The sequence below is a fragment of the Geotrypetes seraphini genome, chromosome 15 (genome assembly GCF_902459505.1).
Source record: "Geotrypetes seraphini chromosome 15, aGeoSer1.1, whole genome shotgun sequence".
Taxonomy (NCBI): Eukaryota; Metazoa; Chordata; class Amphibia; order Gymnophiona; family Dermophiidae; genus Geotrypetes; species Geotrypetes seraphini.
In genome coordinates, this window is record NC_047098.1 from 60,036,138 (window position 1) to 60,063,661 (window position 27,524).

Genomic DNA, 27,524 nt, shown 5'->3' on the forward strand with positions numbered 1-27,524 from the left:
TGATGGATCAGGATAAGCTAGGGTTTGTTTGCTTATTTATTCCCCACCCTTATCCAGGGCGAGTTAAACACTTACATACTAAATATAAAATTACATATAACAGGTCGCATCAACAACAAACATTACTATAACAGTCCAGACCATAGAATACATCAGTGACCAGCATCCTGCACTCAACAGTCTCCACTCCTCCTCAATTAACCAATCTCAGACCCTGTATTTCATCTGACAGAACAAGCGTCTTTTGAGTAATTTCTTGAAATTCTGTATATTCTGCTGTCGACGAATATACTCAGGAAGGTTTTTCCATTCCCTGGGACCAATACATTGGAAGATACTTTCCCTGGATGACGTCTGGATGGGCTTTGATGGCAACTGCAGGATTGGAACATAAGGACAGCTTAATGTGGTGCCCCATTGATTAACCGAAAAGACATTAAGAATGGAATTCTAAATATTGCACCTAAAAATCAGTGCCAAAAAAGTTCTGTTCTATAAACTATGCTTAACGTTAGACATGGTTTAAAGAATAGTGTTTGTAGCCGGGAACCAACTAAATATAGGTGCAACAATTTGCTCTTTTGAAAATGTGATGCAAATGCCTGTGCCTAAATTTACAACACAGTTAGGGGGATGGTGTAGTGTAAACCTCCCCTGAATATCTTCTATACCAAAATTGTTTATACAATGAATTCTCCAGGCCCTCAGAGGTGCCACCAGAAGCTCAATAAACTTCCCTGACTTCTGGCTTTATGCCCCCTATCGTCATCGGGTCACTGGTATATTAATATAAGATGTGCTATGCTTGTCTTGGTATATTTTCTATATTTTCAATAAATAATTATAGATTATACAAGGTGATTAACTTGGGTGGTTAGCCAAAAGGGACAGAGTCGCCAACATGTTTCCCCATGTTCAGGTTTCCTCAGGGCACAATCCCTCAAAACTATATGCTCTTCATGACGTGGCCACCCGAAATGTGATCTAGACATAGACACCCTTAGTCTATAACTAGGTGTGTACCTTAAAGTAACGCCCCCCCCAATGCACCCATTTCTGCACCCACTTTTTTTGACTCGCGTAAAATTTAGGCATGGAGCCTGTGCCTCAATTTACATGCATAACTTCTAATTGATTCTAATTAGTACCAATAATTGCTTGTTAAAATGCCAATTATCAGCACTAGATTGTAAGTCAAGTTGCAGGTGCATTTTCAGTATGTGACCAAAACTGTGTATGCAATTTTTAGCGCTTTTTATAGAATTAGGGGGGTAGGACTCGATAAATATTGAGAAATATCATTATTGTATGAAATGAAACATCCTATATATTTATAACGATTAGATAAACACTGAAATTCATGTTGGATAATGGGTGTAACAAGGCAGCGATAGCTAGGGAGGAAAAAACTGTGGTGTCCCCAGTAGGGCAGTAGGGGGGCATTCCCTTTATCTGCTCTTAATATCACCAAATGGTCCATTTCCACAAGTTCCCTTAGAACTCCCCTTTCGTTTTTTGACAAGTTTGGATATCCATGGAAGGCAGATGTCTCCAATTGAAACAGATCTCTCAATACTAAAACTCTATATGTAGATATATTAACATTTAAAGGGCCTGTTGTCGTCAAAGTCCTCTCCAGCCTATCTTGATATGCCTTGCATTATACAGGAGCCTTCTTAGAAACAAACAACACTGTGGGGTGGTCAACACCGCAAGGACAGTCCACACTCCCACAGCAATGGACCTTGGTAGCACAACAGTACAAATGTTTCCAGCAAAATAATGTGGAACCAATCCCCAGACTCCCAGAAGTTAAAACGATGATGTTTGTTAATATAAAATTAGAATACAATACACAATGGCTTCAAATAATAAAGTCACTTGTTGTAAAGAGATATCCAGACCCTACACGGGCCATGTTTTGGCAGCATTTGCCTTCTTCAGGGGTCCTCAAATACAGCAATAAAAACACCGCAGCTTCAGAGAAAACATCCGTGAGAAAGTAATGTGTAGGGTCTGGATATCTGTTTATAGCAAGTGACTTTATTATTTGAAGTCATTTGTTGACTTTTATTACATTGTGTATTGTATTCTAATTTTGTATTACTGGTAACAAACATCATCGTTTTAACTTCTGGGAGTCCAGGGACTGGTTTCCATATTGTTTTGCATTATACAGGACACAAACCATAGAAGTTTACTCAGCAGCTCTAGATTAACCATTAAGCAAAACAAGCACGTGCTTAAGATGCCAAGGGAAGGAGGATATCCAGTAGCGTATCTGAGGTGGTGGCCCCCCTGCTCCTTATGCACTCTCACTCCTTCCCCACCCCTCCCCCACCACACTTGCATCCTCTCTTCCCCCATACCACTTTCAGTCTTCACCAGCGCGAGCAACTTTTCCTGCCTGCTGTTCACACTGGTGTTGGCTTTCCTTCTGATGTCACTTCTTGCCCCCGCAACCCGGAAGTGATTTCAGAGGGGAGCCAGACTGGCATGAGCAGTGGTTCCAGAAAAGTTGCTCATGCTGGCAAAGATTTAAAGATGTGTGGAGGGGAAGGAGGGTGTGCGCATGGAGGGGGGCAGATAGGTGCCCTTGGGCTATCCACCTCCCACCCCCTTACTACACCACTGGGGACACCACAGATTTTTTTTTCCCCTAGCTATCACTGCCATGCCACACCCATTAGCAAAAGTACTAGATTCAACGTCCCTCAATATATTAATACATTCTCTGGTCATTTCAAAATTGGATTATTACAATTCTTTATACAACAACTTGCCCCATAAAGAAATTTTAAAAATTATTCAGAACACTGCAATAAAAGTTATCACTAATTCAAAAAGGTTTCATCCCGTTAAAGCCCTCCTAAAAAAACGCCCACTGGCTGCCAATTCCACATAGGTTAACCTACAAACTAGCGCTTCTGACATTTAAAATCCGGCAAACACAACCACCTATCTTTCTTGACAGCCTGCTGTTGCCTTATGCTCCTTCACGAACACTTAGATCAGAGGAACAAAATCTTGTAACAGTTCCATTGGTGAAAATCATAAATACGAAAAGAGCGGAGATTTTCTCCATTACAGCCCCACAAATTTGGAATCGACTTCCATCTTTTTTAAGAGAAGAAAGGCAGTTAGATAAATTCAAAATTGTTCTTAAAACATTTCTATTTAATGCTTTTCAAAATTAATTTCTGAAAAGGTTGTTGTTATCCATTAATAGGGGGATACATAGATAGATTCTCTAAAATACCAGAAACTAGCCTTTTAAGGCTAAAAACCCTTCCCTTCCTTAATGTGTTTACCTTGAATGTTTCTTTGCTTTTAAAAATTGTACTTTTTCTCCTTTTCTCCTGGTGTCTCTTGTAAGTCAGTATTGACATTAGTATTGTTTAAATTTCTTCTTTGTAAATATTATTTTCAATGTAAATCGCTTAGAAGGGAATAGATTTAGTAGATAAGGACTGGTTGTTCACCCTCTCCAAGGTAGGGAGAACGAGAGGGCACTCTCTAAAATAGAAAGGGGATAGATTCCGTACGAACGTAAGAAAGTTCTTCTTCACCCAGAGAGTGGTAGAAAACTGGAACGCTCTTCCCGAGTCTGTCATAGGGGAACACACCCTCCAGGGATTCAAGACAAAGTTAGACAAGTTCCCGCTGAACCGGAACATACTCAGGTAGGTCTAGTCTCAGTTAGGGCACTGGGCCGCCACGTGAGTGGTATGCTGGGCACGATGGACCACTGGTCTGACCCAGCAGCAGCAATTCTTATGTTCTTATGAAATTATATAAACGTTTTATCAAATTTTTAATAAAACTTGGATTATCCAACATGAATGTCAGTGTTTTTCTAATCATAAATATATTGGATGTTTTGTTTCATGCAATAATGATATTCTAAAAAATTTTGAGTTCTAACCCAGGTAAATTAATTAGATTGTGAACCTGCCAGGACAGACAGGGAAAAATGCTTGAGTTCCTTAATAAATTCATGTAAACCGTTTTGAGCTCCCTTGGAAGAACGGGATAGAGAATTGAATAAATAAATAAATAGACCAGTTTATGGCTCCTCATGACTGGAGTTGGCTCTCCTATGGCATAGAAAGTCTTTAGTGATAGGGGAGGTATCATCTCTCACATGCTCTTCTTCACAGGCATCAAGACCAGCTTAAGCCATGAGCTAGGTGAGACATAACCTCAGGGGACCCAAAATAGCCACCATCCCCTGCCTCTGATGTCACTAGCTTACCCGAGATGGGAGGAGGAGGGCACAAAAGCAAAAGTTAGCTCGGGGCACCAAAACCTCTTGACCAAGCCCCGATAGGCATATCACAATTTAGTATCACAATACAGCAAGAAACATCACCAAAGACATCCTGCAACTGTGCACCTGTACTGTGCTACCATGTTAATATTCAGTTGCTGTATCACATAGATAATATTGTTTCCGCGCTGCTGCAGGTTTTCTCTTCTGCTGTTGGGATTTCACTCGCAGCTTTCATATCACTCGGGCGTCCCACAGTTCCTACTCACAGAATGCTAATTGCACACTTCCTCATCGACTTGAGCAAAAAAGAAAAAAAACACTGAATGATACAAACCAAGCTGGTGTACTGTGAATCATTCAATGGGCATATAACAAACTAACCTTTTCCTATGGCATGGAAGCTGTGGAAAGGCAGAGCATGATTTGAAACTTCAAGGAGGCAGACCAGAGCCACGTCAGGAAACATATTTTCCTCAGAAAGGGTGGTGAGTTCTTAAAATGTTCTTCTGGAGAAGGTGTTGGATACAAAAATAGTGATGGCATCTAAAAGAAATAAGATATACACAGAGGATCCTTTAATAGCAGGATAGAAATTCAGGGTTCGTTTCAGCACCAAACAGCAATGAAATTCCTTTTTTGTGTTTCCAGGAGACATGGGAAGGGGGTGGGACCTGCAGAGAAAGACAATTACAGCCCTAAAAGAAGGTATGGGGGGGGGGGGGGGGAGTAACCACTCTAGCCAATTTCCTGAGCACATTTAGATGGACCATTTCAGTTTCCATCTTGAGCTTGGCTATTCTTTTAGATCTGATCCTAACATTAGAACCACAGTGGTGGGGAAGAAAGTGTTGCTGTGAGTGGATGGTGAGGCTATTTCTAGGGCCACAAGATTTCAGGACAGTATTGCAAATCAGTGGTTTTAAGACACCTGCATTATTTCAGTGCTATATAAGGGAGGCTTCCAAAGCATCTGTTGAACAGGCTACAGAGCACAAAGAATTTGGCTACAAAGACAGAGCGCTGTGGAATTCAATGATGCCATTGCTAGCGGACAGGCTCCCCTGATGTTTCAACTTAAGTTTAAAATGTTTTGTCTGGCATTTCAGGCATTTTATGCATTTAGCTCAATTTATTGACAAGATAAAATGCCATATAATTAGGGCTTTTGAATTAGGTTTTAACTGATAAATGCCAGTGACACCCCCCTAAAAAAAACTTTAAAAAACATTAATATAGATGTTTAAATACTGAAATAATACTACTTCCCTTAATCCTTACAATTCTGTCCTGAGAATCCACAGCTGGTAACTGGTAACTCTACTCTTGGTCACCAGGGCAATTTCTTCCCAAATGTTCTATGTCTCCATATTTGAAACGAGGAAATCCAGTTCCTGTGCCGGGGGCAGTAGAGGGGGGTTAGGCTCAGTGAGGATAGCCTCTATGGTTCTGCCCTTCCCTTCTGAGTTCTCAGGCTTGAGGATGGCTTCCTCTCTGAGGTTCTCTGCCACTGCCTTTTCTCTTTGTCTTTCAGGACTCGCAAGCGGATATTTTTTTCCTTACAAGGTTCAGGCACCAGTTACACTTGGTGCAAAATTACTTCCATTTCCAATGCGGTTTCCAGTATCAACTTACCCATTGCCTCATGACCAAATCAGTTCAGTGGTAAAAACTTGCTTCTACAAGCTTCGTCTCATACGCTCCCTTACATCTATCCTAGACACGGAAGCAATCACGACCCTCATTCATTCGTTAGTTATCTCTCATCTTGACTACTGCAACTCTCTCTACAATGGAATTACTCAAAAAGAATCGCGACTCCTTCAGCTAATTCAGAACACTGCAATAAAACTTATCTACAAAGTAGAGAAATACGACCATGTCACATCTCTCCTGAAAGAAGCCCACTGGCTTCCTATTTCACATCGTATCACCTAAAAACCATCCTATTAGGTTTTTAAAATTCAACTTTCCCATCAACCTTCTTTTCTCGATAAATTCCTTATTCCCCTGCGTCCTTCACGAACACTCAGATCAGCTGTCAGAACTTACTCTTCATTCCTTCTATAAAGGAATTTTTCTATACTAGGAAAACCACCTTTTCAGTGGTAGCCCCAACCCTATGGAATGCTTTACCATCATGAAAAATCTATCAACAAATTTAAGACTAACCTAAAAACGTTTCTATTTCAAGACGCATTCAATTGCGCTTGAATTTCTCTTCTTAAACCCACCAACCGCTTTCAAGAAGCGATCCTACCCCTAATGTTTTATCCTCTCTATGTCCATTTCCTTTCTACCCCCCTTTTTTTTTTTCTCTCCCCCTTTCTTATCTCTAATAATGTAACTTTTACCCACTCCCCCCTTTCAACCATCACTTTCAAGTCAGTCTTGTCGATGTCTTTAATGTCCACCTCCCCTTCTTTCCATAGACATTTCTTTTAACTATTATTTTTTTATCTCTATTTTAATATTTTATTGTAAACCGGCTAGATACTCGTTGATGGTTGGTATATTAAAAATCAATAAACTTGAAACTTAAGAACAACTTTCGCTATCTCTTCCCCAGATTTTTTTTCCTTTACTTGCAGCCATTTCCATGCAACCTCCTTCAGTCTGTTCAAAAAAAAATAAAAATGCAAGAACTCTCCTACCTTCGCTACACAACTGGGAATCTCTATCTTTCTTTGGCCCATCTCTCCTTACTCTGCCTCTGCTGAATCATCATTGCCATTTAGAGAATCCGGGCCTTTATGTGTTCTGGTGTTTAAGAACTGTAGCACCTAGTGGTTGATCGACCCAGGCAGCTCAGGTGCTCGTTATTCTGTCTAAACAAAGGTCCCTTTATTAAAAGATTGGTGCATGTACGCAAGGAGGCATAGCCCCTGATGAAACCAGGTGTGAAACGGTTGGGCAGCTGTCGGGCATGAAAGATAAGTGCCTTCCCTTCATAGCACCTTAAGCACTTTAAATTTATATTGTTATTGAGCCTGTGAAAAGCGATAAGTTAAAATTAAAAAGGTTTTTTGGGCACACGTCACTTTGGGCACACGTTACAATATAGAATCGTTGAATAAAAGTACACTGAAAGCATGTACAAATAAGAAGAGCTGGACAGTCAGCTATGTCGCTGACTGTCCAGCGCCTCTTATTTGTACTTGCTTCCAGTGTACTTGTATTCATTGATTCTATTTTGTAACTTATCGCTGACTGTCCAGCTCCTCTTGTTGTAAACTGTCTCGAACTACCATGGCTTTGGCGGTATATAAGAAAATAAATTATTATTATTATTATTACCAAGACCGATGATGAGTACATTACCCCAGTAAAGGCATGAAAAATATTCAAGTAGTGCCTTGGGTATTTGAGGTCTGGTAATTCAATATCACTTGATAGCAATTTCTTCTCTAGTCATATGAGTGTTTTGAACAATTTTCAATTTTTCTTCACTTTGAGTTGATTGACAACAACACCACACAGCACTTAGGAGTTAGAGACCATTTATAGAATCAGGTTGTAAGCCTTTTTAGTGTATAATTATAGAATAGCCCTTAGCACACTACTACCATTTAAGTGCAAAAGTGTGCACTTACACATACGAATTCAGTATTCTATCAATTTAAACACGCAGAAGGTGCTTAAATAACTCAGATGTCATGAAAAAAACAGTATATATAATAAACACTTTCAATTTCAATTAATGCTGGAATGTCTAATGATATAATATGAGAACAGCATAGGCTATTAACTGATTCAAACTGGAGGAAAAAGCCTCAGACAAAGGCCCTCCCACCTCCACCGAAGTGGTTTGCTAAAGGTGGCTGAGCGGTCACCTCATCGGCAAAAAACCTTCAATGAAGATAAAAGCTTTATGTTGTGCTTTGCTAGCGAAAACAAAAGATAGAAGAAAAACTTTTCCACTTATCTTCTGCTGATCGGTACACCAACAGTGGCAGCGTTTCACAAATCTGATGCCTCAGGGTGTAACACGACCGATCAGACTTTAAAGTGGGACATCAAGCGCATCTCCTGCATCTGAAATGCTTAAATTAAGATGACCAGTTTTAGAATGAGGGTAATGACACAGAGTGGGGGCACTGCAATTCCATCTTCAACATTGCATCTGGTTGTCTGCATATTTCTAGGATTTACAGTATAAGGATCATCACCATTTTTTAATTAAAACAAAAAGGCTACTATCGTATCAGCACATTCTTGATCACATACACTATTTCTTTTCCGTGCATTCAGTGGCCTTGAGTTCAGAACACTCCCTTTAACTTTAGACTAAAGGCTTTTTCTCCATTTTTTTTCTAATACTTGTAGCTCACAAATCAGCTCTGGCTTTAACCACAGACATGACCTAAATTCACATTTGCACTATGTACTATTTGTCTGCTAACCCCCAAATTCTGTATATAATGCCATAGGTTAAGAGTGCAAATCAACTCTTTGATAGGCTGGTATCTTAATGCATTCTGCTTCATTTTTTCAATCAAGTTCCTTAGATTCAACTTGACGTATTTTATCTGTTCTATGTATTACTTCTTTCCCTGCCATGCCGGTATTTTCTGCATTATATTGTAAATGCTTTCTGTCTTTATCTGTTTAAGTCCATTATTCTAATTTGTATTTTATCTGTATTCCATGTATTAGCTCACCTTGTTGTGAACCGCTTAGATCTGTTTTGGTATGGCGGTATATAAGAATAAAATTATTATGATTATTATTATTATTAAATCAATGCACACAGCCAATTTGTTTAATAATTGGCAATTATTACCTCATAATTGGTGCTAATTGGCAGTAGTTGAAGTTGCATGCATTCTGTAGAGTGCTGCGCATGTCAATTCTGGTACACAAACCTCAAAAGGGGGCGTGGTCATGGGAGGAGCTTGGGAGGAGGGATCATGGACATTCCAGACAATTAAGCGTACTGTAACAGAATACGCCTGATTTGTGCACAGCTTAAGCACAGGTATTTAGAACTGTTTTTTTCTTGGCCAGAATAGGTGCGCACAAATGTTACTATGCATATGGCCCTAAGCATGATTCTATATATGGTGTGTGACTTTTATTGAATCACGCAAAACGCTGTTATGATCATTGCTGATTTTCAGGTAACATATACACTGACGTATTAAGGGGGTGGGGGGCAGACCGCCCCAGGTGCCGTCTTCAAGAGGGGGACTGGTACCTCTCCTCCTCTCCACTCCCCGCATACCTCTTTAAGCTGCATCTTCCACTTGTTACTTGCACCGACTTCAGCTCCCTTGTGACATCACTTCCTGTTGCAGGGCCAGGACGTGACATCAGAAGGGAACTAAGGCTGGCACGAGCAGACGGTGAATATTTCAAGAGGCATGCAAGGGAGGGGGTGCTCAAAGCAGCAAGGAAGAACAGGGGCACATGATGCAGCGATGCCGGGCATCACCGCCCCAAGTACCAACCTCTCTCGCTACGCCATTGATTTTATATAGAAATCAGACCCTCAATAGGTTATAAAACTGTGGGGAGAAAAAAGATTAGGTCTATTGTAGCATGCTTTGGGTATGGGTTTTGCCCACGGATAGACACATGAGTAAGCTGATCCTAAAGGTAAAATGTAAGAATCGTGGTCTTGCCGTGCCGTTTGCAAACATTTTGCTCTCACAGGCTTTTCAGATCCCACTGATAAGCTCTTCTGGCCCCCCTACCTTTGACTCTTCTCCATTATCCCAAATGAAATCTTCATAATGATTTCTGTCTCTTGGGCAACGTTTCAGCTTTCCACTCTCACCCTTCCAATTACTTTAGCACTGTGTTTCCATCCATGATTAATGAGCATTTTTACATACATCTGCATGAGAAACTGTGTATGCAACTGTGATATTGGTATTACATCTTAGAGATAAATTATTTGTGAAAGAAGTAGCTTTTAAACCAACAGAGATTTTGTAGAGTGCGATACATTCAACAAAATGCATAAGAATGTGGTTTATTTGTTCCACCCTAATGAAAACACTTTCAGCTTTTCTCCCTTGGTTATTCATCTTACAGTGCTAGGTCTAAATCTAAAACATTATTTTGTGTCTGAGAAACAGAACCCCCCCCCCCCCCCCCCCCCCGAAAAGTTCATGATGGAAAAAGACCACAATCTACTCTCATTTATTTTCCCTGCTCTCTTCAACACTACTTCAGCCTGATTTATCACTTAACTCTTGTACTACAGGCACAGCCCCAGTTTCTCGAAAGGGTCCAGAGAAGAGCGACAAAAATGGTTAAAGGGCAGGAGGAGTTGCCATACAATGAGAGGCTAGAGAAACGGGGCCTCTTCTCCCTTGAAAAGAGGAGACTGAGAGGGGACATGATCTAAATATTCAAGATATTGAAGGGAGAGAAAGAGTGACTGTTTACCCTCTCCAAGGTGAAGAGGACGAGTGGGCATTCACTAAAGTTAGAAGAGAATAGATTCCGACAAACGTAAGGAAGTTCTTCTTCACCCAGAGAGTGGTAGAAATCTGGAACGCTCTTCTGGAGGCTGTTATAGGGGAAAGAACCCTTCAGGGATTCAAGACAAGGTTGGATAAGTTCCTACTGGAACAGAACATTCGCAGGTAAGGCTAGACTTCAATTGGGGCACTGGTCTTTGACCTAAGGGCTGCTGCGAGAGTGGACTGCTGGGCACGAAGGACCACTGGACTGACCCAGCAGCGGCAAATCGTATGTTAAGTCAGGGGTCCATTTCTGAGACAAACCCTAGAAAATTCTGCCACAAAGTTTTGGAAATGCTGCTCAATTATGTGGCACATTTGCATATTTTTGAATTAGTCTGTGTATTAAGTAATGCAAATGTGTTTTGCATAATAAAAATAAATAGATCAGCAATCAGTGTGATTTAACTGGATAGGAGAACTATGACCTTCACTGATCCATCTGCTCTAGAAAAATACATCCAAGATCAAGAGTCCATAGCAATGGTTACAACTTGAACTGTGCAATTTAAAATACAATAGCTTATCAAATATTATTATTATTGGTAATATAAGGCCAGTGGCGTAGTAAAAGGGGGTGGTCTGCCCCGGGTAAGGTTACTAGACGTCCAGATTTCCCCGGTCATGTCCTACTTTTGAGGAAATGTCTGGATGGCTTTTCAAACCCTGGCACTTTGTCCAAGGTTTGGAAAGCTTCTATCAAATCGCCTTCAGGAAGGAGGGCATGCACGTGACATCATTACGTCTCATCTGCGCAAGTGCGGATGCCCTCCTGCCCGACGAAAGCAGTCAGCGGGGGGCGGGGCTAGGACAGGACTGAAGTGTTATGGGGCAGGTATGGTGGGCCTGAGGGAGGGTCTAGGGATCCAGGTTTTCCAAACAGAAAATCTGATAACCCTAGCCCCGGGCGCTGTCTTGGTGGGGGGTGCCAGCACATATCCTCTTCTCCACCACCCCCTCGTTCCTTCCCCCCTACCTCTAACATTCCTGGCATGAGCAGCAATCCTAACCTGCTGCTCGCGCCAGCATCAGCTACTCCTCCGATGTCACTTCCTAGATCCGTGCCTAGGAAATGATGTCAGAGGAAGAGCCAAGGTTGCTGCTCGCACTGGGAACATTAAAGAGGTACGGAGGAAGGGACGGGGCACGGATGGGAGGGCAGAGAAGAGGGTGGGGCAGGGCGCTACCACCCCAGGTGCCTCTCACCCTCGCTATGCTACTCTAGAAGGCTGCTCTTTATATGCTTTAATGCCATTATATAGTTTGTCTCTTGAATTTTGGTTATTTGGATTTATTAACCACCTTTTCATGAAGAGATTCACCCACAGCAGTTTACAATACATTGGCATAGTAATCAGGTACTCTTAAGTATTTTCCCTATCTGTTCCAAGAGGCTTACAATCTTACTGTGGTACCTGGGGCAATGGAGGCTTGCCCAGGTAGCAGGCTGGGACTGAACTCACAACTAGAGAATGACATGGAGACAAATTGGTCCCTGTCTCCATGCGTTTTGTCGCTGTCCCTGCCACATTCCTGTAAGCTCTGTCTTAACCATACAAGTCTCAAACACTTGTGATTTTAAAGTGTTTGAGGCTTGTGCAGATGAGGACGGAGCTTAGGCATTGGTGGAATGAGGCATTACGACATCACAATCTGAGCTCTAGAATGTTGCTACTTATAGTAACATAGTAACATAGTAGATGACGGCAGATAAAGACCCGAATGGTCCATCCAGTCTGCCCAACCTGATTCAATTTAAATTTTTTTTTTTTTTTTTTTCTTCTTAGCTATTTCTGGGCGAGAATCCAAAGCTTTACCCGGTACTGTGCTTGGGTTCCAACTGCCGAAATCTCTGTTAAGACTTACTCCAGCCCATCTACACCCTCCCAGCCATTGAAGCCCTCCCCTGCCCATCCTCCTCCAAACGGCCATACACAGACACAGACCGTACAAGTCTGCCCAGTAACTGGCCTAGTTCAATCTTTAATATTATTTTCTGATTCTAAATCTTCTGTGTTCATCCCACGCTTCTTTGAACTCAGTCACAGTTTTACTCTCCACCACCTCTCTCGGGAGCGCATTCCAGGCATCCACCACCCTCTCCGTAAAGTAGAATTTCCTAACATTGCCCCTGAATCTACCACCCTTCAACCTCAAATTATGTCCTCTGGTTTTACCATTTTCCTTTCTCTGGAAAAGATTTTGTTCTACGTTAATACCCTTTAAGTATTTGAACGTCTGAATCATATCTCCCCTGTCTCTCCTTTCCTCTAGGGTATACATATTCAGGGCTTCCAGTCTCTCCTCATATGTCTTCTGGTGCAAGCCTCCTATCATTTTCGTCGCCCTCCTCTGGACCGCCTCAAGTCTTCTTACGTCTTTCGCCAGATACGGTCTCCAAAACTGGTTTTAAAGTATTTGAGGCTTGTGCAGATGAGGGCGGAGCTTACAGGAATGGGGACGGGAAAATGAATTCCCGCGGGGACAGGGAAATATTTGTTCTTGCGTCATTCTCTACTCACAACCTCAGGGTGCTGAGGCAGCTGCTATAAACACTAAGTCGCTCAAGTTTATTTTAAAATGTGATAACGCTTATAAAAAAGATTTCTAAGCAAAGTACATAAAAATGGGGAATATCAAACAATTAAAGTAGACAAACTTAACAAATAATAGATTTTTTACTGACAGAAACATGACGGAAGAGGAGGGAAGAACTACAGTATTTATAGGAGAGACTAGTCTTTAAGCCCGTTACATTAACGGGTGCTAGAATATATATGTCTGTCTTTCTTTCTGTCTGTCTCTCTCTCCCGCTGTCTTTCTGTCTGTCTCTCTCCCTGCCCCTATGTCTTTCTTCTTTTCATTCTGTCTCCCTCCCACTATCTGTCTTTCTTTCTGTCTCTCTCCCTGCCCCCTATGCAGCAGCATTTTCTCCCCCCCCTCCACTTCCCTGTGCAGCAGCTGCAGCAGCATTCCCTCCCCCACCCCACTTCCCTGTACAACAGCCGCAGCAGCATTCCCTCCCCCTCCATTTCCCTCCCCCCACACCACTTCCCTGTGCAGCAACAGCAGCAGTATTTCCCTTCCCCTCCACATCCCTGTGCAGCAGTGTTTTCCCCTACCCCCCCTTTCCTTCCCGCAGTCTGGCATGCTCCCTTAGTGTCTTGCCGCCTGACCTTCCCTTCCCACATTCACGACAAACCTGCCGACTCCAGCAGTGTCCGCAACACTCTACACATGCTGCTTCGGGGCCTAATACTGTCCTGATTTAACTTCATAATTAGAGACGCGGCAGAGGAAATCATGGCAGTAGAAGGCTCTGAAGCAGCATGAGGAGAGTGCTGCGGACGCTGCTGGAGTCAGCAGTTTTTTTGAGACCGCGAGAAGGAAAGGGGAGGCGGCAAGGGACTAAGGGAGCCGGCCAGATCGCGGAAAGGGAGGGTCGGATGGGAGGGTCAGCTGCGGTGGGAGGGTTGGATGGGAGGGTCAACGGGGGTTTGGGTGAGTCAAGGAGGAGGAGGTGGGAGTGGGGTTGCCGACAACGAACTGACTTACTGTGAGTGAGGGGGGATCATTAGAGATGCGGCAGAGCAAATCAGGGCAGTAGAAGGGCCCACTTATCTCCTTTTTCAATTATAGCACTTAGTAAAAAAAAAAAAAAAAAAAAATACTTTGTAGTTTTGTGAAGTTTATTTTTTATTTCAATGTCGCCGCCGCGGCTCCTCTCTCGATCCCCACCTGCATCGGAAGCCTTCTCCGACGCAGGTGCGGTTCAAGAGAGGGGCCGCGGCGATGGCTTTGAATTAAAAAATAAACTTTGTCAGTCAATTGCAAGGGTTCCGTAGCCGGCAAGCCCGCTGCGAGAGAGAGAGAAAAATAAACTTTGTGAGTTAGTCCAGAGCCGGCAAGACCACTGCGAGAGAGAGAGAAAGAGAGATGCGTGGTAAGCGCGCATGCGCACTCCTGCCAACCACAGACCTACAGATCAGGGAACACGCCGGTAAGAGTGCGCATGTGCGCTTAGCATTTTATTATTATAGATAACACTAAAGGCTTGAGGTAAGGGTAAAGGGTCACGACAAAATCATGGTCTTCAAAGTGAAAGCATTGTCCTGTTTGGACAAGATTGGATCATTGTTTGAACTTTCAAACATTTCCTGTTTTATTGGAGTCCACTATGCTTTGTGGACCCCAATAAAACAGAAAAAGGCCAATACAGAATTGTCTAACTTGTGCTAGTCCTATAATGCAAATATAGGCACGTATGAGGGTCATTTCATAAATAATGCACACTATTTTTTTTAATTTACATGTTTTATTTTTTCCCAAGTATTTCTTTACAATCCTTCAATATAGTCTCCCTGATTTGCAATGACTGAGTCCCAACGTCTGGGAAGCTTCATTATTCCATCCAAGACACCGTTTTAGTTCAGTTGCCGAATGGCTCGGGTACCGGCGGAAGAAAGCTCTTCCAGAGATGCAAAACGATGTCCACGCATAGGTGGTTTCAACTTTGGAAAGATTTGACTAACAAACTCTGTCTCAAGTGAAACCATGCTTAGAGCCTGTAATCCACTGAATTCCAGAAACTGCACTATTCTCCGAGTGTGTAGCGTTTCGTTACTTTACTAATCACAAAAGGTCAGACCTAAGGAAGGAAATGAAGCTCTCAAAAGCTACAACAATCATAATCATTATTATTTTTATTTATTTACACACTGCCTATCAAAGTTTCTAAGTGGTTTACATTCAGGTACTCAAGCATTTGTCCCTATCTGTCCTGGCGGGCTCACAATCTATCACAATAGAGGATTAAGTGACTTGCCCAGGGTCACAAGGAGCAGCGTGGAGCTCGAACCCACCACCTCAGGGTGCTGAAGCTGTAGCTTTAACCACTAGATATTCCAGTATCGAGGTATTACCTTAATGGGTTTTATTCAAGACAAAGTTAGACAAGTTCCTGCTGAACCTGAGCGAACGCAGATCGGGCTGGTCTCAGGGCACTGGTCTTTGACCTAGGGGTCGCCGCGGGAGCAGAGTGCTGGGCACGATGGACCACTGGTCTGACCCAGCAGCGGCAGTTCTTAGGTTCTTATATTTTGCGTATTGACTTTATTTCTATCAGACACCAAGCTAGACTTGCTGGTGCCCTCCTACAACTGTAAAATCCCCCTTTCCTCTCCTCCCATGTCAAGCATCTCATCACTCCCTCTTTCCCCCTCTCCCCCCAACACTGTGGCCATCGCCATTTTATCTCTTCCTGGGCCCAGAGCAAATCAGTGTGGACTAACACAGAGCGACTGCTTTTGAAAGTGGCCAAAGAGACGAGGATGTCCAAAGTGCTGCACCGATCATCTGAGATCTTGCATCCACGCCAGAGAGAATTTCTTATAAAGGACACAGCCCATAATTCACAATGCAAAGGTAATAACATCAATTCTTATTCCTCAGAATCGCTTTTGCTGCTGTTAAATGTGAATGAAGCGATTGTTCCGCCCACAGCTATAGAGCAAGAGAAATAAATTGGGAAATGTGATGATGGGTCGCTGTTAACTGTTCTCTCGTGTACACACTGTTCTCACTAAGTGGCAATTTATAAAACTAGATAAATCTACAAGATGGTCCTCTATTACCAAACATATCAGACTGCAATACAAACAAAGCAGTTCAGGCATTCAAGCATGTTCAGTCTCCCTTGAAGTTGTCTATGCTAAGTAGAGTAATCTTCAGGGAATGCTGTTCTCGATTCAGGATGACGGCTAGCGTGTAAAAACAAGCCTAGCGGTACAGATCTCTCATCATGCATCTGAAAGACAAGCAGGACCTAAAGTGCTCCTCTCCCAAAGGAAGAAATCATATTGGCAGAGTGTCCGATGTGGCATTGGCTATTGATGGACACAAAGGGGCAAAGTCTATAAACGGCATCCTACCACTGTCTAACCAGCCAATCGGGATAAACGTTTTTAGAAAAAATCTACCTGAGGCAGATGGCCTACATTGTAGGCATTTTCGTGGGTCTAGGAAGAAGAGTAGGAACACCTATGCTTGCCCAAGGCTGGGCCTGGTTTCGCCCGGAAGTGGCCTGGGGCGAATTTAAGCAGCCCTAGATGTCTCCCTAGAGACGTGATAGACGTCCGAAATAGCTATGTCAGTTAATTTTTCAATTCTATCAGTACTCTGGGATATAACCATCTGGTCCATGTGATTTGCTACTGTTCAATATATCAAATTGACCCATTACATCTTCCAGTCTTATAGAGATTTGTTTGAGTTTCTCTGATTCATCAGAATTGAATACCATTTCTGACACTGGTAACTCCCTCATGTCTTCCTTGATGAAGACTGAAACAAATAATTCATTTAATCTCTACTATGACCTTGTCTTCCCTGAGAGCCCATTTTACCCTTCGATCGTCTAGCAGTTTGATTCTTTTCTGGCTTCTTGTTAGTGTAGCAATTAATTATGTTATGTTGCAGAATTCTTTTAGATATTGGACAGTCTATCTCATAATTAGTATGTACTTTGTTAGTATTTTTTTTTTTTTTAATATACCACTTATAGCTTAAGCTATTAGTATTTCTCCCGTTCTGTCCTGGTGGGCTCACAATCTGACTAACATACCTGGGGCAATGGAGAGTCAAGTGACTTGCCCAGGGTCACAAAGAGCAGCACTGGGCTTGAACCTGCAACCTCAGGGTGCTCAAGATGTAGCCCTAAGCACTAGGGTACTCCTGTGCTGAGAGAAGAAGTGCCCTGGAGTGCCCTGAAACTATAAATAAAACAAGGACTGAGGAGCTAATGGCACCAGTCAGTAGTCCTAAGCCTGCTCCTAGTGCCAGACAGGGAAATGAAATAACCTTGTCTAATAAACCCCAAAAGAAGGGCAGGGATCCGCTTATTCTTACTTGGTAATAATTTAGAAACTGCTAGGGTAAAAAATACCTACAAGTCCCAGCAGGCAGGAGAAAGAGAAACTCAGAGCTGGCTTAGCTCCTGGATCCAGAGCTAATCAGCAGAGAAGTTACCAGAGCCCAACAACAGAGGGAGCTAGAATCACAGCTGGTCCTAGAGCCCAAAGTTAGTGAAAATGGTGTGTCTTCTGGGCAATGGAGGCAGCCACAAACCCACAGAGTTCCTGAATCCTTTGAGAGCAGCAGACCAATGCAGCTAAGGATTCAAAGGACAGAAACCAGTACTTCACAGGGAGATCAGGTAGGAAACCTCTGGAATGAGGCTTCTGATAATTCTTCTGAAGCTGACTATAATGAAATTGAAATGCCAGAAGAGCTGTTAGGGAACAACAAAGAAATGGAACCTGATGAACTGAGAGTGTTTGAGGACATGGACACAGAGAGAAACCTGTGAAATGTAAGAGTACTGGATCAAGAGAAATGGTGCTGCCTCACAAATCCAGTGAGCAGGAGAAGTTAAAAGTTAATGCTGCTGATTTAAATAATCACGGTGGGACTGTGCAAGCAATTTGCAAAGTTCTTGATTTGAAATTGAAAGGCCATTTTGTTTGGTTGGAAGCTGTTAGAATACAGGCTGAGGAAGTTGCCTTTGGAAGACTTTGTTGCCAACTAGTTGGGCAGGGGATCTGAAATACCCAGATCTAATAAGGGTGGAAGAATCCCATGCCCAGGGCAGAAGTTCTAGTTTCACTCTGGGAATTGCTGCAGAGGCAAAATATTGGAAATGGCCAAATTGTTGTAAACCGTAAACAGAATAGGCTCAGTGAGCCAACAGTCTGGTTGGTCAACAAGAAGGGTTTTTCTTTCCTTTGTGGTTGGTTTGGGTTTGTTTTTTTGTTTTTTTTTTTTGCAAGTTGACTAGTCTTGAGGAGTGTTGTGGATTAATTACCTCCTCAAGAATTGCATTGAGGGAGAAAGTGGTAAATAAAGAAATTCACATTGAAGCAGTTTTTGCATTTACGTGTATTTCATTTTGCATATACCCCACTACCCTCCATACCTCGCCTTACCGCTCGGCCAAGGGTTGGGTGACCCAGGTCAGGGCCACAACCTGATCCAGTTCGGGCCTTACCCGGTCACAATATACAGTATATTGTTGTATCATTTAAACATATACAGTCTATTGTACTTGCCCAGTTGGATTATTGTAATTCTGTATATCTAGGTGTCAAACAGGGTGGTTTAAGAAGACTTCAGTGAATACAGAATACGGCAGCTAAACTTATCTTTGGGAAGAGAAAGTACGATCATGAGAAAGCTTCATTGGCTCCCAATCCTTTTTAGAATCCAGTTTAAATGCGCCTGCATTATTTTTAAGCTTCTCTATGGGATATTTGGCCCTTTGGTCCCTTTATACTGGAATACCCTTAGATCTTGCCATTTGAGGAATACACAGAGATATAAACTACTGTTCCCTTCCTTTAAAGGAATTAAATCAGCCAGGAAACTCAGCCAATCTTTCGCTTATAAACTGGTAGAAATGTGGAATGGGTTTCCTGACTCGGTCAGATTGATAGGTCAGTTACAACAATTTCGTAAAGTCCTAAAAACTTTATTATTTACACAACAAATTGATTGCTCTATAACACTTATTTTCTCTTGTTCAGTTTTTTTGCTGGTCTTTAATGACTTGTAAACCGAGTCGAGCTCCATTGGAAGATGACCCGGTATATAAATCGAAGATTAGATTAGATATACAATATTGTTGTTTGTAATTATTACACCCCTGAGAAAGATATTTCAAAACATGGCCAAGTTTGGTGTTTATTTTTTATAACTCAATAAAGGTTCTCAAGTAATCTTCCTGGGATATCCCATAGCTATAAGTTATAGCCTACTGTTTTGAAAGCTGCATTCTAGTTTAAGATTTACAAAGACTAGGGGACGCGCAATACAGTTACGGAGTAATACTTTTAAAACCAATAAGAGGACATATTTTTTCACTCAGAGAATAGTTAAGCTCTGGAATGCGTTACCAGAGGATGTGATAAGAGTAGTTCATGTAGCTGGCTTTAAAAAAGGTTTGGACAAGTTCCTGGAGGAAAAGTCCATAAACTGCTGTTGAGACAGACATAGGAGAAGCCACTGCTTGCCCTGGATCGGTGGTATGGAATGTTGCTACTATTTGGGTGTGACTTGGATTGGCCCCTGTGAAGTTGGGATACTGGGCTAGATGGACCATTGGTCTGATCCAGTAAGGCTGTTCTTATGCTCTTAAGCCCATCGGTGACACTGTTCTGTTTTAGAAGGTGAAGAATTACATGTTAATTGTTTCCTATTTAGTTGCTGTTCTTACTTATCTTTCACAAAGAGGATATATTTAATTCCTGATTCAAGTTACATAGAAGGGAAAGCCCCATATTCTAAATAAAGTCCTGTTTCAGTGTCCTGCTGTATCTTGATCTTGAGTTGGTTAGGACATAAGAGCTGCTAAGAGTTGAACCCTGTTCCCTATGATAGTAGGCTATATCTTTATATACTGAGGGGAATTCTATAAATGGTGCTGAAAATTGAGCACGTCATGTGTCAATCACACAAAAGCACCGTTTGCAGAATTGCGGCTATGAGACAGCTTCTGGAAATGTAGGTCAGGGGTTTCCGGTGCCTACCTTTCACGAGAATTATGCCTACGGAGGCATCTTATGATGTCTAACACCACTTTCGGCGTTAGGCGTTGTCCTCCATATACGGATAACAGAGGCCTCTATGGGGCGCCTCCAGTTTTTAACTGGAATTTGAATTGGTTTCTAATTGATACAGCCAATTAGTGCACCAATTAAACCAAATTAAGTTAGGCGGCAGTAGGATGCATACTGCCGCCTAACTGTGGGCGCCATTTTTAGAATTGGGCCCCAAGCATGCCCTTTGTAGAGTAGCAGTTGACGCCAGACATACACCTGCTAAGACCTGCTGTAAACCCAACACCCAAGTTGGGCCCAGAGAGCCATTATTCTATAACGATGGCTCTTAAACCTGTCCTGGGAGACCCCCAGCCAATCAGGTTTTCAAGATATCCCTAATGAGCGAAATTTCCGTGCCCATTACCTACTTTATAGGCAAATCTCGCTCATGCAAATTCATTAGGGATATCTGGCTGGGGGTCCTCCAGGACTGGTTTAAGAATCACTGTTCTATAACACTGCATACAACTTTTGTGAATGCTCCTGACCTGCCCATGGCCGCACCCACTTTTCGGCTGTGCACTATGGGATTTAGGTGCCCAGCATTACAGAATAGCATCCATTGTGGACAAGGTGGCGGAACCTAATTGGTGCTAATTAACATGAATAATTTGGTTGTTAGCATCCAATTATTGCTCATTACCAACTTGTTAGCCAATTAAGATGTGAGAGTATCTCGGAAGCTTGCCATATATAGAATCCGGGGAACTGTGTTATGGTGGGCTAGACTGCTGAGGCCTCTGCCTGGTTGTTGAACATATTGTGTGGGGGTTGTACATTTGTTTGTGACAATTTTCAGCTGCTTCCACTAATGAAGCTAAATGGGCTGGAAGTGCTTTTGCTAGATATTTCCAGCAAGTTCCAGTGCTGGCTGCTCATCATCATTGTTCCTTGCTCCAACCAGCTTTGGTTTGTGTAATTTTTGGCTCTTGTTCCTCAATCTTGGCTTTGTTTCCGATTCCTGAGGAGTACAGCAGCTGCTAAAAGCAGAACAATACCCATTCATGACTGGCTTCTGGACTATTGCCTCCTGTATTCTTGTTTATCGTTATATAGAGGTGTCTGTCTATCCTACATTTTTAAAAATTCTGTTACTGTTTTAGTCTCTACCTCTGCCTCCAAGAGGTCATTCCACATATTATTTTTCCAATCACTTTGAGTCTGAAGGCAGATAAAGGACAGATGGCACATCCAGTCTGATGTTGAACAGAACTGGTGACAATAGTGATCCCTGGGGAACACCACAGGAAAGCGGGAAGGTAGAAGAGCAGGATTCTGGTAGTGAAACTGAAAAAGAGCAAGCAGTCAGGTATGAGGAGAGCCAATTAAAGACTGAACCAGATAGGCCAATTGTTTCAGGAGAAGTGAATGAATTACTACTAATTTCTATAGTGCTGTCAGACATACACAGCTTATTGCAGTGAAATTTGACATGGAGTTGCCCAGTTTTGCTGTTGGATGCAAGAATGGCTGGGTGACGATATAACTATACAGAAAAAACAAAAAGGCAGAAAGAGGAACAAACCCATTGTGGATAAGATGGTAGAACCTCAGAATCCTGATTGTTTGATGGTCAACTCAGCATGGGTGGTGATGGTTACTACAGAAGTAACACAAGCACTGAAGATGATGTTTGGCAAGAGGTTGCACCCTATAGATTCCAAATTGGAATAAGTTCAGGGAAGACTGGATGACCTCAGCAGGGATGTTGCCCCGTTCCAACACAGGACCAGCAAGCTGGTGGATCATATGACTATAGTGGAGGACTCACAGGCCCAACTTTAAAAGACTCTAGCAGAGTTCAAGAACAGGATGAAAGACCTAGAAAACATATCCAAACCTCAATCACTGTTTGAAAATCCGCCAGAGAAAAGGCCAACAGCGATTGAGTCGCTATCTTTAGTGAATCTGGGCCTTAGTGCTGGTATCTCTGCCTAATTTTGGGTGCGAGGATTTATACCAACTAAATCCTGGCATAAATCCTCAGCCCTAAATTAAACACAGATGTGCCGTATTCTATAACAGTGTTCTTCAACCACCAGCGCCGGTCCACAAAAATTTCCTGCCGGTCCACAGAGCCAGCACATGCATCAGGTCCAAAACAGTGTTCTTCAACCGCCAGTCCACGGTGCGATTGATGCGGCGTTATCTTCGAGCCAGCTCCCTCTTCCTAACTGATTCAGTGCACAAAGCCACGGGCACCTGATGCTAACCATGTAAAACCCTTTGAATTACTGACTCCCCAATTCTTTTCTAACTTCCTGAACTGTTATGAGTGTCTTGTTTTTCTTCTTCTAAAGTTTGGAGAGGATGCGCGCACACTTGGGGGCATGTTTCAAACGGAAATGTTGTATTCATAATTGTGATCCCTCCATGACAGCAGCCAGGCAAATGCACCTTCCGATCAAAGTCATTGCTGTCCCATGCCAGCAGAACCCATTAGACTCACGGGAACGAAGTGCCCTCCATGTATGGGTATGATTATCAAATCGTATCTGCTTTGGTGCACAGGGTTAAGGCCTACTCCAGGAGGTCCAATGCATCAGGAGAGAATTTAATAAAGATGCTGTGTCACCACTTCGCTTCCAGACCACTTTGCCTTGAGCTGATGTCAAAATAAAGGACTGACATTGAATTAAAATGTCAGTTACTTTAAAAGAGGCCATCAAGTTTAAGTTCCAAGGGACCTCTGATCAGGAGGTCTATGTTATTAAATGTCTGTAAGATATTCCCCAGACTTATCCTATGATTCAGATTTGGTTGTTAAACTTATTTTCAGACAACAAGCTGATAGGTGAAATACAGACACATTACAAGCAGAGGTTTCAACTGGTTCTAGATTTCCAGGATAGCTTGATCCAGTCCTGGGTTTACTGTCTACGTGGACTTATATAGTGCTGGGGTCCCTACTGCAAGTATGAGTGCAATTCTGTGCAGGCAGCGCAGTAAAACCAGGATTGGAATGGCCTTTTCTTAAAAACCTGAAGCCAGTTGACAGCCCTAAATACAAGATTTTGGAAAGACCAAAGAAAAAAATGATCTGAAAATAAAAAAATACACGGGACTGTCCTTCAGTTCTGCTTAATGAGCTAGAAAAACGCGCACTTTTACGTGGAGTATATCGCATTTCTGGCTTGAATGGTGTGTGATGGGCCACCAGTAAATCTTTGCAAGGCACATTCCATTAGAGATGCATTGCAAAGTGTTATTAAACTGATTATTCCTATTTAAATCCTCTCTACCTCCAAATTTCTCTCCAGTCTAATTCAATGAGAGGGAAGGGTGAGTGGCAGCTAATCTAGAGTGACTATTTTAATATAAACACAATTTTTCAAGACATTGTTTCAAATATAAATGTCTTGGAATAGTGTGTGAAGAAAATGAAGCTACCCGTCCTTCCAGCTGACAATTTCCAAATTCTAACTCGTCAGAAAGTTGCTTGCTAGCAGCATCAGAAATACAAACCAATGTTAGATCCCAGGAGGATCCAAACTGATGGAGATTTAATATTCAGAGAGGCCACTGGATGATAAGATAACAGCTACCCTTATGTTGCTGGCTGATTGGATTACTTTGAAACCTTTGGGACCCTGCAAAGCTCAGCAATCTAAGAGGGTGACGAACAACAGAAGAAAATGTCAAAAAACTATGTTGGATAGTGAGTGATGTCTTTCAAACCATCATGCTATATGTCTGGCAAATGGAAATAGGCATCAGTGTGGACAGTAACAAAATTATTTATGCATTTATTTTGGTATTTATATACTGCCCATCTGGTTATCTAAGCAGTTTACAATCAGATATGGCAGCAATCCTCGGATGCTCATGCCCACTACTTTAAATCGAAAATACAAGCCTTAAGAGACTCGCTTAGCAATAAACCCACCTGCTACATCAATCCAGTAAATATGATGGAAAACACAGTCTGCGCCGACATGAACAAAACTGGACACAATTTCACCAACTATTCAAAAAAATACATGTACACTGTCACCACTCTGCTGCCGGGTATCAGAACTCCACAGCACTACTAGTGGTTACACCTTGAAATTGCACGGACGTGTGACCCAGACTGGAGTCACCCTGCAGGATTGCACTGCTACCAATTTGGGCAACAAAATCAAAACACACCAATGGAGTTTAAATCAAAAATATTTCACTTTTACTTATTCTACATCAAAGTCAGTGGCTCATAAATAAAGATGAAAATGGCAAAAAGCAAAAACTCCAGTAATGCAAAATACAACAGAGAGTCCAAATGAAACAGCACCAAAAAAAACAAACAGTCCAAACTTTCTCTGAGTACTAATTTAGTCCCAGTTGCACCTGAGGTTTCAGCTCTCCTCAGAGCTAGCACCGCCTGCTCCCAAGCAGGTAGTTTAACAAACAAAAATAAAGTTCAGGGCACTTGTTCTCCAAACCACAATGCTCAAAGTTAAAGCCTCCGGCAGCCTAAAATATCACTGGGTGTTAGCAAAACCTTTCCCCAAAATGAGACTCTTAGCTTTACAGAAAACAAAATAGTTCAAAACAGGCAAACAGTCACTTGAAAACCAGAACTCACTGTTTGCAGCTGCCAGTCAGGCCCACCTGCATAGGCTCAGGAAAATTGGTATCCCCTTCAGGAAAACTCTCTTGGCATTCCATGGGCAGTTCCGCATCCAACAAAGACAGCTCCTCAGCTGGTCCCGACTCCTCTACTTCCATCGGTGTAGGGTTAGTGCACCTGCTTGGCCCAGGGAGTACCTCAGGGAGACAAGGCCTAAACCTTCTCCCTAACCGGCCTACTTGTTTGTTCTCCACTGCTGGCTTAAATACTCTAGGGACACGCCCTACCCTGGCTGAGTCAGCAGTGTGCAATGAGGCTCTTGGGCTCCCCCGGTGGTGACCTGGATACAGCTCATCTACCTCACTGTCAGAAAGCTCAAGCTCCCTCTGGTGGCCAATAGAAAAATGATCAGAATCAGGAACCACATGTACATTCCTGATTCCTCTCTGGGATTTCTTTTAGGTCTGGCCTTGGGATCTAACTGGGACCTTGGCAGGGAGAATGCCTGGATGGTCACAACACATACTCTCCTGTCGATACCTGCCCCCCAGTACTAATGTCTAAGGCTTCATCCAATTTTCTAGCTGATCTCTACACATGGTTAGTAGACACACTAAATAAAGGGGAGTTTCCCAAAGAAAGAGGTCACATCATCATCAGACCTATCCTGAAACTCATGAAGAAACCAACTGCTCAGATTGAGAACTACAGAACCATTCCCTAACTCCCCTCTCCATAAAACTCATGGAAGGACTAATTCAATCCCAACTAATGAACCACATAGAAAAGTTTCACCTACTCCATGATTCCCAATCAGGCTTTAGACCATCATTCAGTACAGAAACTGTAATTGCCTCCATCTTGAATGACATGTATCACATACTGAGTAAAGGTCTAAATGCACTAGTGATAAAACTAGACCTCAATAGTGCATTTGACCTAGTGGACCATGACTTACTGCTGCTTTGCCTAGACTCCTTTGGACTCCAATGGTTCCAAGGCTTCTTAAAATGTCACAACTACCAAGTACAGTCTGACAAATGGACTGGAAAATGTGGTGTTCCTCAAGGCTCCCCTTTATCATCCCTTCTCTTCATTGTCTATCTATCCTTCCTGGTAGCTCATCTAAAAAGCTTAAATGTTATCCACTATAGTTACACTGACGACATTACTATTGTCCACCTGTCTTCTGCCTACCACCTGCAGAGATTCAAATAATAGACTCGGTATTATCCACTATAGAAGGGTGGATGTCACACTTCAAGTTAAAACTAAATACTAAAAAACTAAGATTTTTCTAGCCACTTCTACCAACTGTACCTTGGATATCCTAACTCTGAGAGGGAATACCTTTCCCATCACCCCTTTGATTATAATCCTGTTAAAAGCTGTTCCTGTTCCCTAGGCTCTACTCAGGTACTGCACCGAAAGGTTCTTCCCTCAGGTTCTCCCTGATCTGTTCTGCTCCACACATTGAATCGCCTCCCTGCCTGAGCCCTGCCCCTCTCAGTAGGTTAGCATCACCTGTTATAATGTGGTTCAACTTCAACACCAGTGAGAGAGTGATCTTAGGGAAACATGCCACTCTACCACTCACTTCCTCACATACCCTTAGACCTAGGGCTACCAGATTTTCCAAAAGGAAAATCCAGACCCCCTAGACCACTGGTCTCAAACTCGCGGCCTGCCAGGTACTATTTGGTATGTTTATCATAATCACAAAAGTAAAATAAAGCAGTTTCTTGATCATATGTCTCTTTAGCTACAAATTACAATATTATTAAGACTTAGCCAAAAGGAAAGATTTATAAACTATAAAGAGTTTTACCTCATGCAAAATTGTCATTTCTTTAATAAGACATTAACTATTTTTTTCTGAGGCCCTCCAAGTACCTACAAATCCAAAATGTGGCCCTGCAAAGGGTTTGAGTTTGAGACCACTGCTCTAGGCCTACTCCCTGTCCCGTCATGCCCTGTCCCCACTGCCTGCTCTCATCTGCAGGAGGGCATCCGTGGATGCAATGTTATCGCTTAGCCCTCCTGCCTGAAGGAGATTTGTTGGAAACTTTTCAAAACCCGGACAAAGTGCCGGGTTTTGAAAGCCATCCGGGGAAATCTGGCCGTCTGGTAACAATGTCTGTGTCCGTATATGGCCACTTGGTTGAGGATGGGCTTGGGAGGGCTTTGATGGAGACTCCAGTAGATGGAACCTAAGTACACTACCGGGCAGAGCAATGGGTTCTGGCCCAGAAATAGCTAAGAAGGAAAATTTAAATTAAATTAGTAACTTTAAAGAGAGGATAAGGTTGGGCAGACTGAATGGACCATTTGGGTCTTTATCTGCCGTCATCTACTATGTTACTTGTCTCCCAGTCAGCCCTAGCACTCTAGTCCAGCATTTTCCTGTTGGCCATGTAGACGATAGTTTTTAGCAGCACTGTAACAGAAATCCTGTGGTTGCTGGCAGCCATAAAATGATTTGCCTATTAATGTTTTTGGTAAGTTGTCATATCTGCTGACTTTTAGTTTATTATTGAGTTATAAAACATGTTTGAAATACAGGTTTATATGTATTAGTT

The 27,524-nt window shown here is 42.5% G+C and overlaps 1 long non-coding RNA gene across 1 annotated transcript in view; it reads right to left on the reverse strand.

The window, feature by feature from the left end:
* Positions 1-220: 220 nt before the first annotated feature.
* Positions 221-27,524, reverse strand: part of LOC117348971 — a 37,202-nt gene continuing 9,898 nt past the window's right edge. Inside the window, exons 2-3 of the long non-coding RNA XR_004537078.1 lie at positions 4,655-4,816; positions 221-375 (exon numbers count right to left, since the gene is read on the reverse strand). This is a non-coding gene — a long non-coding RNA (uncharacterized LOC117348971). The remainder of the gene's footprint in view (positions 376-4,654; positions 4,817-27,524) is intronic.